At 37.3% G+C, this 19,278-nt stretch overlaps 1 long non-coding RNA gene across 1 annotated transcript in view; it reads right to left on the reverse strand.

Annotated features, from left to right (window-relative positions):
• Window positions 1-1,558: 1,558 nt before the first annotated feature.
• LOC138161002 (uncharacterized) overlaps window positions 1,559-19,278 on the reverse strand; it is a 23,407-nt gene continuing 5,687 nt past the window's right edge. The window contains exons 2-3 of the long non-coding RNA XR_011168241.1: window positions 14,212-14,383; window positions 1,559-1,939 (exon numbers count right to left, since the gene is read on the reverse strand). This is a non-coding gene — a long non-coding RNA (uncharacterized lncRNA). The remainder of the gene's footprint in view (window positions 1,940-14,211; window positions 14,384-19,278) is intronic.

A 19,278-nucleotide genomic window follows, 5' to 3' on the forward strand; every position in this document is an offset into this window, starting at 1 on the left:
CTTATTAGATAATTCAAAGGGATTTGTCTGAAGAATTCAGGTTTTATTCCCAGATAGAGTGCTCAACTGATTTAATGACAAAAGTTGGAGATGTTCCATAGTGTATTGTGCCAAATTATAACTGATTCCAAATATGGTAGCAATAAATAGATGATGCTACCCAAGCCATTTTTTTCTCTAAGGTCAAGCCAGGCCAATAGAGGACATCTGAGCTAGTAGGAAATAGATTTTATTAACTCAATGTGTCATCATATTGTGGAGTGTGTCTATGTGGAGTATGGAATGTGTTTGAAGGAAAGTGCTATAAACTTGTGTTGTATCCTTGGAGAGTATGAGAAAGAAGAAACCTTTGTAGCTGGTAAGCATTGACTTTCTTTCTCTTGAAAGAGACAGTAAAGAGAGAGAGAGAGACAGAGAGACAGACAGACAGACAGACAGAGACAGAGACAGAGAGAGAGACAGAGAGAGACAGACAGACAGACAGAGACAGAGAGAGAGATAGAGAGACAGAGAGAGAGACAGAGAGAGAGAGAGAAAGAGAGAGAGAGAGAGAGAGAGAGACAGAGAGACAGAGAGACAGAGAGAGAGACAGAGAGAGAGAGAGAGAGAGAGAGCGCTATGCAAATCAGTGCCCTCAGAGAAATTAACCATACCTTTCTTGATCCCAAGCAGACCTCTGTGTAGAGAGGGAACATTAAGAGAGCTGAACTCAGAGGTAATCCATTTCTAATCAAAATGCTTCAGTTTTAGAGACAACTAGAGAAGAGACCGTACTTATAAAGCATGGAGATAGTAGTAATAAACAGGGATATCCATAAACACAAAGCCTATGGATGTTGATAGTTGGCCTATGAAATCTGTAAGCTCAAAAGCCACCATAGAAGTTCCAGGCCAGTGACCAAGATTACCATGTAAAATGATGATGCCTATGTTGTAGGTTCATAGATATTTATTTATACCCTATGCATTTGCAAGGGACTGGAAATGTTTCACTGGGGAGAGGATACAATGTCACCTCCCTCTGTCTACTGCTCCTTCCTTACATATGAATGGTCAGTGGCAGGGACCCCTGACTACTTCTGGCTTAAGCTAGCCCATCTAAGGAGCAGAGGGAAGCTCAGTGTCATCATTGTTGGACCTTGAATCCCTCTCTAGTCAAATATCCACTTCTCTGGCACACAGAGAGAAGTGGAGGGAGTAGACAGACTGAAAATACCGCTATCCATTTAATAAACGTGTTTGAGTGAGTGCATAAGGTTGGGTGGGGTAGAGGTATTGGGGAGTGTAATATCATGCTTATGAAATATAAAAGTGATCAGATAAATATGAGTGGTGGGCTTCTAGGCTATTTGGAAATAATTTCATAGGCTATTTTAATATCACTTGGAAAGCAAACATCTGGTTTAAAAAAAAAGAGAAGATTTGAAAACTTGACAGCTAATGAACTAAAACTTTCTATACATGCAGTTGTAAGGAAAACGAATTTTTTAAAGAAAAACACAAAAACACTTTGTTTTATTGGAAAACTGGTATTTTATTAGAAAAAAGAATGTTTTAAGACTTACCCCTTCACCAACACACTCAAAGTCTTGTTCTTTCATCATAATAGTATGTTATGGTGGTGAAGACACAATTAATTGTCAAAATAAGTCTCTGAATTAGGAGAGTTTGTGTTGTAGTTCTCACTAAAGCTTTGTTGATGATCGCCCGTGTTCCCATTGAAAGAAATCCATGTTGGTAGAACCTTCTTTCTCCAAGCCTCCACTTTTCACATTTATAGTCCGGATGATGCCAGGCCTTGAAGCGTGAGCAGCTGGTATCCTGCTCTTACATGGTTATTCTTATTGACTGCCTTCCCTGCCAGTGGCCTTTTCTGGCTGAAAATGAAAAGCTTTGTCATTATGCTTTCCCACATTTCTAAAGATGGCCTTCATGGAAACTGGAAAAGAGGAAAGAGGAAAATAGAAAAGATCAAGTTGGTAAATTCAGCTTGGGAATTTCAATTTCCAGGCAAAAAGAACATATTTGAATAAGTTATAGACTTCAGTTAAAGTTATTTATTTTAGTAGGTTTGCAACCAAATTCAGTCAAAGAGGGTGTGTATGAGTGCATATGTGTGCATGCATGTGTGTAAATACATACATATATTCAAGGATTAAAATGATTACGTGTTTCAATTTTACCAGCTCCTACGTTCAGACGGTCTGATTGTTACTTTCCTCAAATCTAATTATGAGTGGGGCTGAATAATTTCTGGAAAAACAAGGAAGTCTGAGTTTGTGGAATTTGCTGGAAGCCTTCAGATACCTAAAGGCTCAAAATAAAAGTGGATGTTGTTATCCACGAAATTGGCCCCAAATCTATAGTTCTTTCTGTCTGTTCAATCTTCTTTATCACTGGTAATTCAGTCCTATGACTGGAGGGCATTTCAATGCTTTTGTCGATGGCTGACACAAATGCTAGTTACTCCCACTTTCGGTTATTGTTCTAAAAGCAAGATTTTGCTATTATCCACAGTAAATTAAAATAATGTCTCCTCTTCGGATTGGCAGTTTAAAATAGACATGTTATAATTAATATAATGAGATTTTGAGGTATTTCCATTGAAATGCTTCCATTAATTTCATGAAAATGTTACCCAAAAGGCTTTAGCTGTAGTCATAAAAAGAACTTCACAAAGATGCAAGGAATTGAATGTGCTCATAAATATACCAAATTTATATTCGTTCCTAGAGAGGGAGGTAGGATTTTTTTCTTCTGGGGCAAAAGAGTTGAGGTAGAGTGAGCACAGGACCCAAAAAGATTGTTCTGAAGTAGAGGGTGATTGAGGGAGTGTAGAGGACACAGGGGCAGTCACATTGTAAGAGAGGGCAAACTATGCCCCAGCAAGATGACCACAGGAGAGGGCTGCCATAGCTGTTAGACTAATGAGAGTAATGGCTTAGGGGTAATTGTGTCCTAGTGAAGAAGGATCTTTGGACCATAACCAAGGTGTGGGGACAGGTTGCTTGGGATGGGGGTGGAAGCTGAAAGGAGAGCGCACTATACACATCAGTGTCCTAGAGAAGAGCCCCATTTGTTCCATGATAGTCATGGGCTTGTAAAGTCAATACCTTTTCAAAAATTCACTGTAACCTTCAAACAGTCACTTAATTTGTCTGTGCCCTTTTTCTTATTTACCAAATTAAAGGACCTTGAAGAAGGAGTGGTGTTTGCTGAACCCTCTACCATCAGCCTGCCCCAGTTCCTTCGTAGAAACATACAAACTTTGATGATGAGGAGAGTGACTCTTTAGAGACTTGTACCATCAGATCAATATTACAATAGAATCTCATAGCTTCACAAAGCATTTAAACTCCAAGAGAAATCATACAGCATGTAGTTTAATACCCTTATTAGAGAGATCAGGAAATTCAGACGCAGAGGGATACAAGGTCATACAGCCACTGGAAAAGCGAAGACAAACCGGGGATTTGACCAGCGTTCTTCCCGCCATACCCTGGCTCCTCCAATAATGGAATTGTATGACGCGCCTCTAGACAGACCATCTGAACTCCTCATGCTTGTTGTTCTTGTGAACATCATCCTTTCTCTCTTCTATTTTCCCCTCCCATTTTTTCATCTTATTAATTAAAACCTGATTTTCCCTAAAAATACCATTTTCTTCAAAGCATGCCTCCAAGAGGATCCACTCCTTCTACTCCCTGTGTCCTAAAAAATTCTCATGAAGTTTTTACCTTCCTAAGGAAGTTTTAATGGTTTAACTTCATTGAGACTGAAACTCTTAAGATACTTATAGGCTACTAAAGACTTAAACTTTTGATAGACTTCGCTCTTCTCAGCAATGCAAAGACCTAAAACGATGCCAAAGGATGCGTGATGGAAAATGCCATCCACATCCAGAGAAAGAACTATGGAGTCTGAATGCAGAGTGAAGCAGACTATTTTTTTTCATGTTTTGTTTTGGTTTTTTGTTCTCATGGTTTCTCCCATTCCTTATAATTCTTCTATACAACGTGACTAATGTGAAAATATGTTTAATAGGAATGTATATGTAGAAACTATATCAGATTGTAGGCTGTCTTGGGGAGGGAGGGAGGGAGGAGGGAGGGACAGGGAAAAATTAAAACTTGTGAAAGTAAATGCTGGAAACTAAAAATAAATAAATAAACGAATACAAAAATACTGAAACTCTAGGGATACCCTGTAGTTATTACTAAAAAGATAATAAATACTCCGTCATACCCTTCCTCCACAAGTATCGCTTAACAAACTCTTCTCTTTTGAAGTCCACAGTCTCCTGCCCTCTGCCTACTATGCTCATTCCAGTTATCTTTTGCTTCCAGGATCATCTTCTATTTTTATTCAGTGTCTTTCAGCACTTAGCTCATAGTTCTATCACCCCTTCCCCCATCATCATTCTAAGTGATATAAAGATTCAACTTTGTATGAGCCATCAAATATTTGTGAAAGATTTAATAATTTAAAATGACACCCCTGGTGATTGTTTATCATTGAACCAAAAATTTAATCTAAACCTAAGAAGGTGAGAGTAACAGAGATAAATATAAAATCATAGATTTATGGTAAGGGGGCAGCTAGGTGGTGCAGTGGATAGATCACCACATTTAGAGTCATGAGGATTCCTCTTCCTGAGTTCAAATCTAACCTCAGACACTTACTAGCTGTGTGACCTTTGACAAGTCACTTAGCTCTGCCTCTATTTCCTCATCTATGAAATGAGCTGGAGAAGGAAATGGCAAACCATGACCCCAAAATGGGGTCATGAAGTTTCAGACCTGACCCAAAAGTGACAGAAAAACAACAACATTTAGGTTTTAAAAAATTGGTGTATGAATATATAATTTTGGGGTTCTATCCTGGTATCAGTTTATGTGAAAAATATGCATATTTTAATTGATCACAAAGTTAATATATCAAGAGTGTGACAGTTACTAAAAATAAAAACAAAAATGCCACCATAATCATGAACTACATTAATTAAAATATCATATCCAAATCTTGGGAAGTAATGACTTCTTGCACTCTAAATTCTCAGAGCACATAGGACAGATTGTGCTAAATTATGGTTGTCATGTTTTCCAAGGGTCATTGATAAACTAAAGAATATCAAGAATAGGGTAACATGATGGTCTTGAGAAGCATGAAAACCCTATTGTGTGAGTAATTATTTAAAGGAAATAGGATATTTAGGAACTAAGAGACGTGATAGGTATCTTCAAACATATTATTTCAAATCAACAAGTACTATATCACTATAGCCTATGGTCAAGACACTGTGCTAGTTGTAGGGATACAAAGGGAAAAATAACAGTTCTTTGCCTTCAAAGGGCTTACATTTTAATGGAGATTACAATATCTGCAAAAGTTGTGTAGATTCAAATTTTCTACAAAATATTAGTATCAAAGGACAATTGGATAGAAGCAAACTTTGATCAAGTCACCTCACTCTCTGGGCTTCTATTTCCTTACGTACAAGCTGAAGGACTTGGACCACCCAATCCCTAAAATCTGTTCCAAATCTGAGTTCCTACAATACAACAAAGCTGACATTCTGTGAGGCTAGAGAAATCAAAACCCAAATAATGGTTAAAAAAAAAATTCTGTTCAATGTAAGAAAGAACTTTCTAACTCATAGAGATGCCCAAGAGTAGAGTGTACTAATATCACGGTGAGTATTCAAGAAAAGACCAAATGACTACATGTGAAGAATGATATTAAAAAGTATTTATTTTATTATATTTTATTTAGATAGGTTTATAATATGTGAATATATTATAACAATATAAAAATACAAAATGTTATCATGTAATATAGAGTTATATATTATAGTGTTAGAGGTGGGTCTAAAGAGTCATTAAGGTCTTTTCTTGCTCTATGTTCTGTGATATTTTCAGTAAACTTAAAATACATTTTCTCAGGAAGAAAACCAAAGACTAATTGGTGACATAGTCAAATTGGTCAACCCGGGGACATTCTTTCCCAGCATACAGCACAGAAAAGTTTGGTTGTGCATCTTCAGTTATACCCACAGCTGCAGGACCCTGCAGGAAGCAGCAGAATGTGATGCCATATGCTTTCTTATGTGATATGTAGCCAACTAACACAAGTCTCGCGCAGGTCAACAATGAGAAGGAGATTGCTTTCCACTCATTGTTTCTGCTATTCTAGTGTCTCAGAGGATCGAAGGCTAGACTTTGAGTCAGGAAGACCTGGGTTTCAATCTTGTCTCTGTGTGACCATGGGTGAGTCACCCAAGTTCTCTAAGCTCTAGGCAAATCTTTAAGACGATCAGTTATAGACATCTCTCGGACTCTTGACATATTGTCTTTCCTGTATGATATAATCGAAACCCATAAGATTATGAGGTTTTCAAGGGCAGAGACTGTATTTTGCCTTTCTTTGTAACCTCAGCACTTAGTACAGTGACTGACTTATAGTAAGCAATTAAATGTTTAGTGACTGACTAAAAAATATAGCGAATATAAGAGTCGGAGCAGGGGGTAGAAATAGAAGGCTCACAGGCATTGTGTGGAGATAGGGAAACACACAAATGACAGCTACAGCCAAGCCCTTATCTTCCAAACAACAGTTACCACAGACCATTAGAAAGTCCAGGCTGTTCCCATTGCCCCTGGCAGGTTCATGATGCATTCTGGGAAAACTGTGAGGCACAACATTTAGCTCTAGTTTCTGTGGGCACAGGAACAATTCACCGTGCCTTAGTTTCACTTATTGGGCTTTGTACATTGTAGACAATGTTTGAGAAGAAGAAATGGGAGTTTCGGTGACCCTGCAAACTCATCTCAGTGAAGAACTGAATCCCAAAGAGCAGGAACTCCTAAAAACAACCACTTCTGATCTTTTGGAAGTCATTGTAATTTGGGTTTGCTCAACTAGCATTAAAATTTTCAGCTTTTACCAAAATTGCTCAAGAGTTCATGAGGGAGGATTCCTGGGATTGTGCAGTCACTGCGACTGTTCAACAAAGCAGAAGGAGCTGGGTGTGTGTATGGGAAGGGGGGTGTTTCTGATTATTCTGAACTTTTAACCTTTCTTGGCAATGTTTGCAGGACAGCAAGCCATTCCAGCTGTAACTTGGACAGGACTTTACACAAACAGACAACGCAGACTTGTTATCTCCTAAATTGGAGGCTTTTTACAATGTCTTCATATGTGGGCACTGGGCTAAAGGAGCTTGAGACCACCCGCAGACACACACAGAGCATCTCCCATGGAGGTCCAGCTAATCACCCTCCATTTTCACCACCTGTTCAAAAGCTGTGTTATTAGATGTGAAGGAGCCAGTAAATAACAGTTTGTGAGCTTTAAATGGACAAGGCTATGTCAGAGAGCTGATAAACATTTGGGGGCCAACTGTTCCTGCAGCAGCAGGCTTTGTCTTGTGCACCACACTCAATTGCTTTAAAGTATTGGTTTCGAGTTACAGGATGTCCAAATGACTGTTAGGGGTGGAGGGGGGCGGGTTGGGGCAGGAAGGGGGGCTATTGAGGTGATGTCTCTCATGGAATTGATTCAGTCAGGAGATAATGATAACTTCCCAGAGCCCTTTGGACCTTCCTTGTGCCACCCTAGGCTGGGCTTTGAGGAGGAAAGGTTCAAGACTAAAAGAAACTCTGTTAAACCATTTCATGGACTTCAGGATCTTAATTTAGTGTTCAAATGCTGATCTAAGCCTTTCCTATATTGGTGGCTCATTGAGCTGTTTAAAAGTGAGCCCCTTACATGCTCCATTAGTCTGCGTTTTCCCCAGTAAACTAAGGTGGGGGTGGGAGTGATGGATTTAAGACTGACAATTGGCAGTTTGAGGAAATTCCGGACTGAATTGGAGAGCTGGGGAAAGCACAAAAGGAGTGTTTATGTAAAACAATATGGTTGCAAATCAACCACCTTATTACCTAGTGTTGCCAGCTATTGGATTAAAGCTAAAAGGGAATTCCGGAAATGAAAATGATGGGGTTGGCTCAGGAGGGCCTTAGACATTTAAATGAGAAAAGTGACCTCGTTTCTTTCATATAGGGAACTATAGAAAACCACTCAAAGTTTAGGTTGCAGCCCTACAGGATTTCTGCCTTTCATGCTCCAAAGAGAAATCAAATTTCAGAATTCTTAACATTCTCGCTCCTAGGATGATACTGGCTTTTTGGTGCAAAAACAAAAGGTCCAGTTAATTACTGGCCTTGCACTGCAATGTTAGTTATCATTGTGGACTAGTGGAAAGATTACTGGACCCTTCTGTTAGGTCTCACTTTGACATTAATTAACTATGTGTCCTTGGACAAATTGACATCTAACATTTTTCCAGATCTAAAATTCAAGGTTTATCATTCCATTATTCAAATTTCCTAACCATTCAGGGCCTCAGTTTCCTCATCTTGAAAATGAACATACTGAATTAGAAAGCATCTAAGATTTCTTTTAGCTCAAAATTAAATTTTATTCAAATATTTTCATTGAACACATTAATAATCTGCATTGTGCAGAAAACTATGTTAGGTTGGAGGGAGCATCAATAATTCATAATTATATGACATTTTCTGATTTACAAAGCACTTTCTTCACACATATGTCTCTGTGTGCATGCATGTACACACACATGCGCACACACACACACAGTCTTACCAATGCCAGCCTCTCTACCTAATACACCCTTTACCCCTTCTCTTACCATTTGCCTCCTCAATCATCCCCACTCTCACATCTTCAATGTTCTCTTCCTATTGTTTCTTTACTGCATTCAAACATGTCTGTCTCCACTATACTTAAAAACCCCTCACTAGACCACACTGTTCCATCAGGCTATCATACTCTCTCTTCCTTTTCTCAGCCAAACTCCTAGAAAAAAGTTGCCCACATTCTCTGCCCTTCCTTCGTCTCTTGCTCACATCTCAATCCTTTGTGACTTGGGCTCTGATCTAATTACCCAAATGAAACCGCTCTTTTCCAGGTGTGCACGGTCTCTTAAACGGACAAATCTAATACTCTTCTTAATCTTTTTCATGATCTCTCCTCTTATTTGGCGGTTGACCCGTTTCTTCTCTTGAATATTGTCTCTTTTCTGGATTTTTGTCATTCTCCTCTCTCCTGGTTCTCTTTCTGTCTGACCCATGACTTCTCAGTCTCTTTTTGTGGCTCATCACTCATACCCAGCGGTATGATGTTTAATGCCAAGCAAAGGCAACTTTCCAAGGTTCACAATACCAGCATAGCTGCTCTCCATTTTATTCAGTGAAAAATTAAGAACAGAGAAAACCAAAATATAGCATAATTCAAAATACAGCATTCACCAAGTGTAATTCAATCAAGTACTACTCCACCCCTGGACGTTACATTCATTTAATCAATCACAAAGTCCCTCTTCTAAGTACTACTCCACCCCTAGGCTGTACATTTATTTAGTCAACCACAAAGCCCCTCTTCTCAAATGGAGATTAGTTTCCAATCATTAGTAAAGTACATTCATTTGTTCAATCACAGAGCACAAAAAAGTCAAAAGTTCCCCACCCTTGGATCACAACTGAATCTACCCCAGAGTTATAACAAGCTTAAGCACAGCATTTAATACCCAAAGAGAGGTCTTTTCTTCATCTTGACCCAAGGCAAGTTCTCAGCAATCTTTGTTCCTGGGCAGACAAAGCTTAGCAAGGCCACAAGATACATTGCCAGTGTCTTCATTAATTCATTCTCTGTCTGCAGAACAGTCCTAGGACCCCTGAAAACATTAGCAAAACCCTCTTGCAGGATTTCTGTAAACATACAACAAGAAAATCCTTCTTCAGGGCTTCTGAACCAACAGCAAGGTTCCAGGACCTCTGCAACAACAGCACTGTCTTTCACCAGTGGACAAATCTGGCAAAACAACATCAAAACAGACAGACAAAGTACCAGCATAACAGCCATGTCTCCTCAGTCCTTGGCAGCTCTGGGTGGCAGCTCTCAAAATTCCTGGGCAATTCAAACTGGCCCTCAGCAATCCTCTCCATCTCTCTCTGCCTCCAAGATGCTTCTTCCAAAAAGTTCTTCTGCCTCTCTCTTTGCTTGTGTCTCTCTAAATTTATGTCACCAGCTCCTCCCAGTTCAGCACTCTCTTTTCACGTCAACACATCCATCCCACAAGTGGGATTCACAAGCTCTGGGTTTTAGCACAATCAATCCAAAAACCAAGCCAATACAGGGGGATCTTTAAATTCCATCAGTATTACATGATGGTACATATTTAACAACTAGCTCTCTGAGAAACAAATATACACAAGATACACTTTTAAATCTAATAGACATTAATAACATGTTTTCATTGCTTCCTTAAGTCTAGACAATTAACAAAATTATAAGTTGTCTTGATTTGTAGAGTTTAATGATTTCTGAGGTGTAAATGTTCACATTGGCTCCAGCATGCCCTTGTATCACACCCCATAGTTATAGGTGTTCCCCAAGGCTCTGTTCTGGACCTTCTTCTGTCTCTATATTCTCTCAGTGACTTTATCAGTTCCCTGGGTTTAATCATCATATCTATATAGACTACCTATAGATTCATAGAGCCAGTCCCACTCTCTTCCCTGAGCTTCAACTCTGAATTTCCAAAAGTCTATTCTATATTTCAAACTGGATAACCCAAATTTGACATGTCTAAAACAGAACTCATCTCTCTTTGAAGTTTCCCTATTTCTGTCCAAGACACAACCATTCTTCCAGTTTTATAACCTTGACATTAACCTAAATTTCACAACTCCTCTGTTATGAAAGTGTCCAAGTCATTTTGATTTCACACCACCTCTTGCATCTGACCCCTTCTTTGTACTTAGTCTCTACCTCGGTTCAAGCTTCCACTTACATCAATTGATCTATTACACTGACCTCCTATTTGGGCTCACTGACTTGAGTGTCTCCCCAATCCAATCCATCCTCTACAAAGCTGTCAAGCTTCTTTAAGCACAGATTTAAATATGTCAGTCTTAAACTCAATAAACTCCAATGATTCCCTCCTGTATCTAGGATCAAAAATAAACATCCTTCCTTTGCCTACTATTAGAACTCATGTCCTCCAACTCTGGCTCCCTGTATTAGAATGTAAGCTTTTTGAGGGCAGGGAATCTTGGTGGCTTGCATTTCTATACTCAATACTTAGAAGAGTTATTAAGTGCTTTTTCTTGAGGTAATTGGGGACAAGCTCAAGTAAGTTCCTGCTTTTACTATGCCATCTTGCCTCTGCCCTCACTGCTTTTTCTTCCATTCATTCATTCAAGAGAGAATATATAAATTCACTTTTTTAATTAATATTCCTTTCTAGTTACTTAGCATTTCTCTAAAAGCTCTGTGCTTACACAGTACTTTGAAATAATTACTTAATATTTGCCTTAATACTTATACAGAAAACATGATTAGCAAGATGGTAGAGCAGATGTTTTCTGTAAAATCCAATGCTAAAACCTCAAAAAAAAAAAAGGAATTACATGCCAGATTTAGGCTAACTAGAGCTTAATCCACCAGCTAAGAAGACAAAAACATTTAATATGATAAAAAGTCATGAAATAATAGGAAATTATTATTAAATACTTAGGGGTCCTACTCAGTGTCTCCACCCCTAACCTCACTACATATATGCTAAGTGTAATCTATGTAAGTATCACTTCAGGCTTTTGTTTCACATTTGATCTGTAGGGCCCTTACCAAGTTCCCTTATAACAGTGACTCAGATTGAATCCTACCTCTTTCCCCACTAAAAATAGTAGACATTGATTCCAGTCATAGTCAAACGAAGGGGAGAGCAACAGGAAAGGATGAAGGAAATGTGGTCAGCTAGCATGACAAAGGACATTGTGTTGTGTCAAGTCAACCAGAGGAAAGAAGCTTCTATGCTTGAGTTTTTCTCTGGATAGGAAACCAAGGTAGGGTCATTCCTCTCATTTTGAGTTTAATTTGGACAAAGGCTCTGGTCAGGTTCACAAAGCATGAAGAAAGAAATTATAATGGAAGGAGACTGGGGAAACTTAGCCTTAGTCAGGGTAGGGTGGGGGTGAGCAGAATGGGAGTAGCAGTAGAAGGTAGAGGAATCAAAGACTGAATAGGGAACCAAGAGAGACAAGTAACTAGATATAAGATAAAGATTGAAAGACCAAAAATCCAAGGGAGAAAGCTTCAATGGAAACTAAGCTCATAAGTAGATCAACCAACAAAGAAGCTAAAGGAAGAAGGAATAAGAAGTTAAAATTGGTTGAGAGGCCATAACATTGTGAACAAATATTTTACCATGAAGAGAAATTGAACCAAAACTCCTTATTCAAAAGGATAATTCTGAAGATTTTCCAGAGATCAAGGAAAAATAGTAGGAAACTCCACTGTTTCTAAAAATTTTAAAAGATAGGAATTAAATTGGGTTCATAATAAGACACAACAAAATTATATTTTCACAGACATAGTGGCTCTGTGAAAGAAAAACAGGTTCTGAATGTAAAAATATGGAAATGGAAGAAAATTTGGCAGAAGGGAAACAAAAGGTACTAATTTTAAAACAACACACGGATCTTTTTTATAAACCAAAGGAGCTGTTCTTTAAAAAGAGAATATTCAGAGATTACCTAAGGATAACAGGTCTTCAAGAAAACTATAAAAATGAAAATTCCAGAATACTATATTGCAAGATATAATAATCCTCCCCTCAAAACAACAAAAACAACAATGCTTTTAGGACTTTTGAATAGAGACAACAAAGCCTTGATGGCCCAAATCTACCTACCCCTGCCAGAGGAAAAGTGCGCCCTTGAAACCCCAAGGCACATAGTACTTAAATTCACAGTTTCCATAAGAAACAACAAGTTTTGCAAGCACACAAGAAAAAGACTTTGGGGGGGGCATTTTAAAAAGTGTATTTATTTTTAGATTACAACATTCAGTTCCACAAGTTTCTGAGGTTTAAATTTTCTCCCCTTCCTCCCCTTCCCCCTCCCCAAGACAAGATATAGGCTCTACATATACAGAGGAAGACTTTTAAATATGAAGAAACATTAATTTGAGTATCTCAGGATTATGCTTCAGTCATGAAAAAATGAAAAGATAATGAATTAATATTTCATTTAAGGGTCTCAATATCCTTCTATTCACCCAGGTTCATAAGCTCAGTGTCATCCTCAGGTCCTCACTCTCTAACCCCACCTATCCAAGCCATTGATAAATCCTGCCATTTTTATCTGCACAGCATGTTTTGAATACATACATTCCCTTTTCTCTACTCACGCGGCCATCACTTTTATGCAGGTCTTCATCACCTCCCATCTGAATTGTGGCAATCGCTTCCTCATTGGTTTCCCTCTATTAAGTCTTTTCCATTTCCAAAACCATCCTCCACACTGCTGCTAAAATGACTTTGCTAATGGTCTGAATATGCTACTCTCCTACACATATATCAGTGTCACCTTTTTACCTCTGGAATCAATCAGTGAATTAATAAGAATTTATTGGCATTTATGTTCCTTTAAACTAAAAAAAAATGAAACTATTATTTATAAATAAATATGCAGAAATAGCACAGCTGCTAAAAGGTAATGGAATTGCAAAAAGATGTAGATAGGCACGCGGTATTCTTTGGGAGACCACAATGCTCCTCTCTCTGTCCTAGAGACACAAAACAGAGAGATAAACGGCAGGGACAATGTCAGACTGGACCGATTGTTAGGCAAGGTAGACTTGAGAGCCTTTGTTACTCTTCTGAATGGGAACATTAAATTCCCAGCAACACGTGGTATATTTACAAAAACACCACATGCCAAAATACGAAGAAATTGTTTTCAAAATGTAAAGAAAGAAGTAGAAATAATAAATATATCCTTTAAAGACCATCATGCAATAAAATCATAGTTAACTAAGAGAATAGGAGCAAAAAGATATAAACATAAATATAGAATTAATAATGACACCATGAATGATTGAATGGATCACTGAAACAGTAACCAAGTGAAATGGATTTTAAAAAGTGAGAAAACACAACAAAATTTGTAAAGCAGACTCAAGTGGAGGAAAATCTCTCTTAAAACGCATCAAAAAGAGAAAAAGAATGGATGAACTAAATGTAGATTTTTTTACTCGAAAATCAACAAATAAAAAAGCCTCAAATGTAAATCTTGAAAATTACAAAAGAAATAGATAAAAATTAAAAACAAAAAATTATACAAATACCGAAATAATAAATGAGGTGTTAGATGGTATCATGCGTAGAGTGCTAGGTTTGGAGTCGTGAAGATCCGAGTTCAAAATTGGCCTCAGACACGGGGAGACTGGGTATGTTACTTAACTTCTGTTTGCTTCCATTTCCTTCCTTGTAAGATGGGATAATAATAGCAGCTACTTCCTGGAATTGTTGTGAGGAGCAAATTGTGAGATAATGTTTAGGAAGCATTTAGCACAGCACTACATACATGTTAATGTTATTATTAAAAGCTGGTTCTTTAACCATACTATAAAAATCAATAAGCCTTTAGCAAAGCTGAATAAAAAAAAAAGGTTGGGGAGAAAAATCCCACTACTGAATTAAAAATAGACAAGGTAGAACCATAATAGAGGAGAATAAAAAAAATTATCAGGCCTATTTTAGTTTTTGCTAGTAAAACTAAGAATTTAAAATGATTACTCACCAAATACATAAAACCCAAATTACCAGCTCAACCCACTGCCAGAACGATCACTCTGAACAAGTCATAAAGGAAATGATAAAGGGAAAGACCCTAGTCCAAACAGGTTTGCAAAAGAATGTATCAAGTGTTTAAAGAGAAACTAATGTCTATGATGTATAAATCAACCTTAAAAATTGAAAATGAAAATATCTCACCAAACTCAAGCAGGGAAAGATAAGGCAAAGGAAGAGAATTATAGACCAATGTCACTATTGGAAAAGTATTGCAATATTGGGAAAAATTCAATTATCATCCTAGCAAAAAAAGACTTTAGCAATAGATTCCCCAAAATTATTCATTATGTCCAAGTTAAATTTATAATAATGATTTAGCCTTCATTAGACCTACAGCTATCAGAATTTATCAAATTAAAAATAGAAATACCTTTATGCTTTAAAAAATAAATCTCCAAAGCACATGCTTAATATCATAAAATGTACCCCAAATCAAACACTATCATTATTATTACTAAAGAAATACTAGAGTGGGGGGAGGGGACCTGTGGTCTCTAGGCCACATATAGCTCTCTAGGTCCTCAAGTATAGCCCTTTGATTGAATCTAGACTACACAGAACAAATCCCCTCAATAAAAGGATTTTTTTCTGTAAAAGTTGGACTCAGTCAAAATTCCACACCCAACGACCTAGAAGGCCACAGTTTCCCCACCCCTGGACTAGAGACTTTTAAAAATACAGGGAATAAAGCAAGGGTACCCCTATCCACACTGTTATTTTTTATAATTTTATAAAGGTAATGTTGGCAATAAGAGAAAGAAATGAAAGATATAAACACTAGAAAATAGGAGGTATAATCAGCCTATTTGCAGGTGATGGCTTACTTACAAAAACACCAGAAAATAAACAAGAAAACTAATCAAAATAACTGATTATTCAGTAATATAATGGGATCCAAAATATTAACATTTTGTATCCCAAATCATCAGCATTTCTATGTAGTAATGTAAAAAATCCAGAAACAAATAATAGAAATGGTTATTAAAAATAACCTTGTTGTTATACTAATCAAGCTTCCTAGGAAGTACTTCATAGAGGTAGACAAAAATAATAACAACATATATTTAGAGGAACAAAAAATCTAGGATTTCCAGGGAAATAATAAAAATAAGTTGGAAGGAACAGAACATCGCATTTCCAGACCTTAACTTATAAAGTAGTGATCATTAAAACTATTTGGCTAATGTCTAAAAGAGAAAAGCAAAGGGATGAACTAGATAAAGAAGAACTGGAGGCAAGCAAAGTCATTAGCCTAGGACTTCACGAAACCCAGGCCATGCCCTCCTCGGGAAAGAGCTTCCTATATTTTCAAATACAACTAGGAAAACTCGAAAGCAGTTGGGTGAAATGAAGTTTCAGATCAAAATTTCTCTGTGTGTCTCATGATACACTCAAAATGTCCGTGTGATCTGAATATGAAAACTCAAAAAGAAGATGAAGAAAAGGGGAAGCACAAGAAGAAGAAGAAGAAAACATTTGTACGGATGGCTAAGGGGAATATTAGGAGTGAAATAAGGTTTAGAAGATGCGAAAAAGGTAAACTAGATTATTTTGATTATTTGACATTAAAAAGCTTTTTCATGAATAAAATCCATGTAGCTAGGCTAAGAGGGAAACTGGTAACTTGGAAAAATGTTTTTGCATCCAATATCTTTGATAAGGGTCTGACGTTGAAGATACATAAGATGCTAGCACAAATATATAAGACAAAAAAGCATTCTCCAGTAGATATAGTAATCAAAAGATAAGAGCAAATGATTCTCAAAAGGAGAATCACACTATTGACAAGTATATGGGCACTTGCTCTGAATTACTAACCAAAAAAAAACCAGCCAAATTGAAACAATTTTGAGATTTCAACTTACAAAAAAAAAAAGGACAAAAATGACAAAATACAGCAATAATAAAAGTTGGAGGGGTTGTGTAGACAGATACATTAATACACTATTGTGTGAGTTGTGATTTGGTCAAACTCTTTTGTAAAGCAATTTGGAAATTCTGTAAGTAACAACTAAAATAAGCACATGTCTAATCCACTGACTCCACTGCTAGAGAAAATAGAATTGTGATATGTGTATATGCATACACAGATATTACATTTATAATAAACTTTTGTGGTAGCAAATAATTGGAAATAACATAGATGCCTATTTATTAATTGGGGAATGATTAAACACATTGTGGCACAGAAATGTAATGGAATATGAAGAATTCAGACATATGAATTGATGTAAAAGGAACTGAATGAGGAGACTATCCATATATAATGAATAAAATACAAATTGAAAGAACAATAAAACAGATAAATGCAGTATAATTAAAATGTCCAAGCTCAACCCCAGCAAAATTCATTTCATTTCATATGTGGGGGCTATGGATTTCAAATACACACACACACACACACACATATTTGTTACTTTTAAGGAAAATTATTGCTAGAAAGGAGAGTTCCCTGAATAGGAGGATAAGTATAGGGGAGGGATATATTTGGAAATGAAGGGAGTATTTTTAAAAGGTGTCAATAAAAATTTAAATAGCCACCAGCATTTATGATTTTATCCATTAGGGTTCTCCCTCTAGTGAGGAGATCACAAGCAGCTCTACACCTGGACAACAGATCTATGTCTCATACTCAGACCCTTTTCATCTTGGAAGAACCTGCTAGAACTTGGGCCCCTCTTGCCTCTTCTTCCAGAAGCTAGAGTCATCTCCACACCATAAAGTCCTACCACAGTAGGACTTCCATAGAATAATTATTAAAGAATTATATAACACATAATTATGTAAATAAATTTATCTCTCTAATTATATTCTAATGATGAGAGCTATGCACTAAATGGGCTTAATTGGTCCCCAAAATATTCTTACCAGGTAAACACTGAACATTATTTCCACCCTGTACAAAAGGAGAATAAACATAGAGACCACACATGCTTTAAGTGGTTCATCCAATATCACACATTGTTCCAAGAAGTTGAGGTTTAAATTTACCAATCCCAAAATGTGGTCTTATATTCACAAAAGAGACATATTACCACCCATTAAGTTTCAGGAAAATATGAGATCAGACACTTCATTTTAGTGAGTTTTATCTGCTTGAAGTTTTCAAAAATCATATTTAGAGTTTGAGAGGAATTTCTCTGCAATATGTCCATAGCTATACCTATTTATAGATCTATATCTATGTCTACTGATCAATGCAATTTCCAAATTTCCCTGGATTACTTCGCTAGATTTGTATAATCAGTTGATTTGTGTTGTGATTTGATTTCAATTTCAATACTTCCTGCCCTCTTCTCTGAGTAATGAAAAATTAGATTTTAATTAAGAAGAAAAATGAATGTACATGTTTTGTAATATTCTTTTACTATGAGATAGATAATCTCTCTTTTCTTTCCTTCCCTCCTCCACTCCATTATATTTAAATAGGAACTAGACTTTTGGCTTCACTCATACATGGAACTCCCAGTGAAGAAATTCCCTCTGCCAGTGCAGGTCAGCTCCTTCTCTGAAATTTACAGTCTCAAAGTTGCCTGGAGCAGAGACAGTTAATGACAGTGTATGTCAGAGGCAGAACTTGAACTCCAGGCTTGCTGGCTCCAAAGCCTGTTCTCTGTCTGCTATAGCATTTCTTTTATTTTGAATTTCTTCTGGCAGGCAAGGAAAGACCATCCCTGAGCATTTTTCTGCAGAATTAGCTTCTTCAATTACCACTTCAACTGAGAGATTCCAGTTAGTGGGAGACAAAGATAAGATGAAGTTGCTGAGAGGTAATTTTAGTGAGATAATAGCTTCTGTGATTCTGGTTTTCCATGAAAATCTAGGTGCCAATGGGTCTAATATGAATTCTTATTCCTAAAAATCTGTAAAAGGTTCTGCTTTTTGTCTCTATTGTCAATAATATGAAAGAACTTTTTAAACATTTGATACGAACACATTCTAACTCAATTTACCCCACCTGTACCCAGGACCTTTTAGGCACGCGTCATGGCTCCAAGCAGTATACTTCTTATTTTAATGCTATGGGGAATAGCAAGAACAAATGCACACAATTCACCACGCGCAATAAAAGTCCATGAACAGATGAAAAGTGTGCGAGATGATAAAGCATTTTAACCCAGTGTGTCATAAGGAACGATATTTACCGTCCTTTAAAAAAAGTAAAATTCCTCCATTGATTTAATGGGCAAATCTGAATGGGAATCCTCAGTCTTAAGAATGGTAGTGAAGCAAAAAGACTGAGCATGTGCAAGCAAACATCATCACATTGCCCTCTGGTGGCGTCAGGGCTCACAGATATCTCTCTGCCCTGAAATCTGGAGCCCTTGGACCATCAGAGAAGAAAGCAATCGATTCTGGGATGGAGAGTCATCAAAAGGGAATGATGGACAAATGACAATATGACAAGGAAGGGAGAATGGGAAGAAATGAAGAGAGGTGAAATGACTGAAAAGAAGAATGGGGAGAAGCTGAAGAGTTTTGGGAAAGAAGGAGGAAGGAAGGAAGGAAGGAAGGAAGGAAGGAAGGAAGGGAGGAAGGGAGGAAGGGAGGAAGGGAGG

This window comes from Petaurus breviceps, unplaced genomic scaffold (genome assembly GCF_028583685.1).
Source record: "Petaurus breviceps papuanus isolate PSGF00001 unplaced genomic scaffold, PetGlider_PUasm1.0 183, whole genome shotgun sequence".
Taxonomy (NCBI): Eukaryota; Metazoa; Chordata; class Mammalia; order Diprotodontia; family Petauridae; genus Petaurus; species Petaurus breviceps.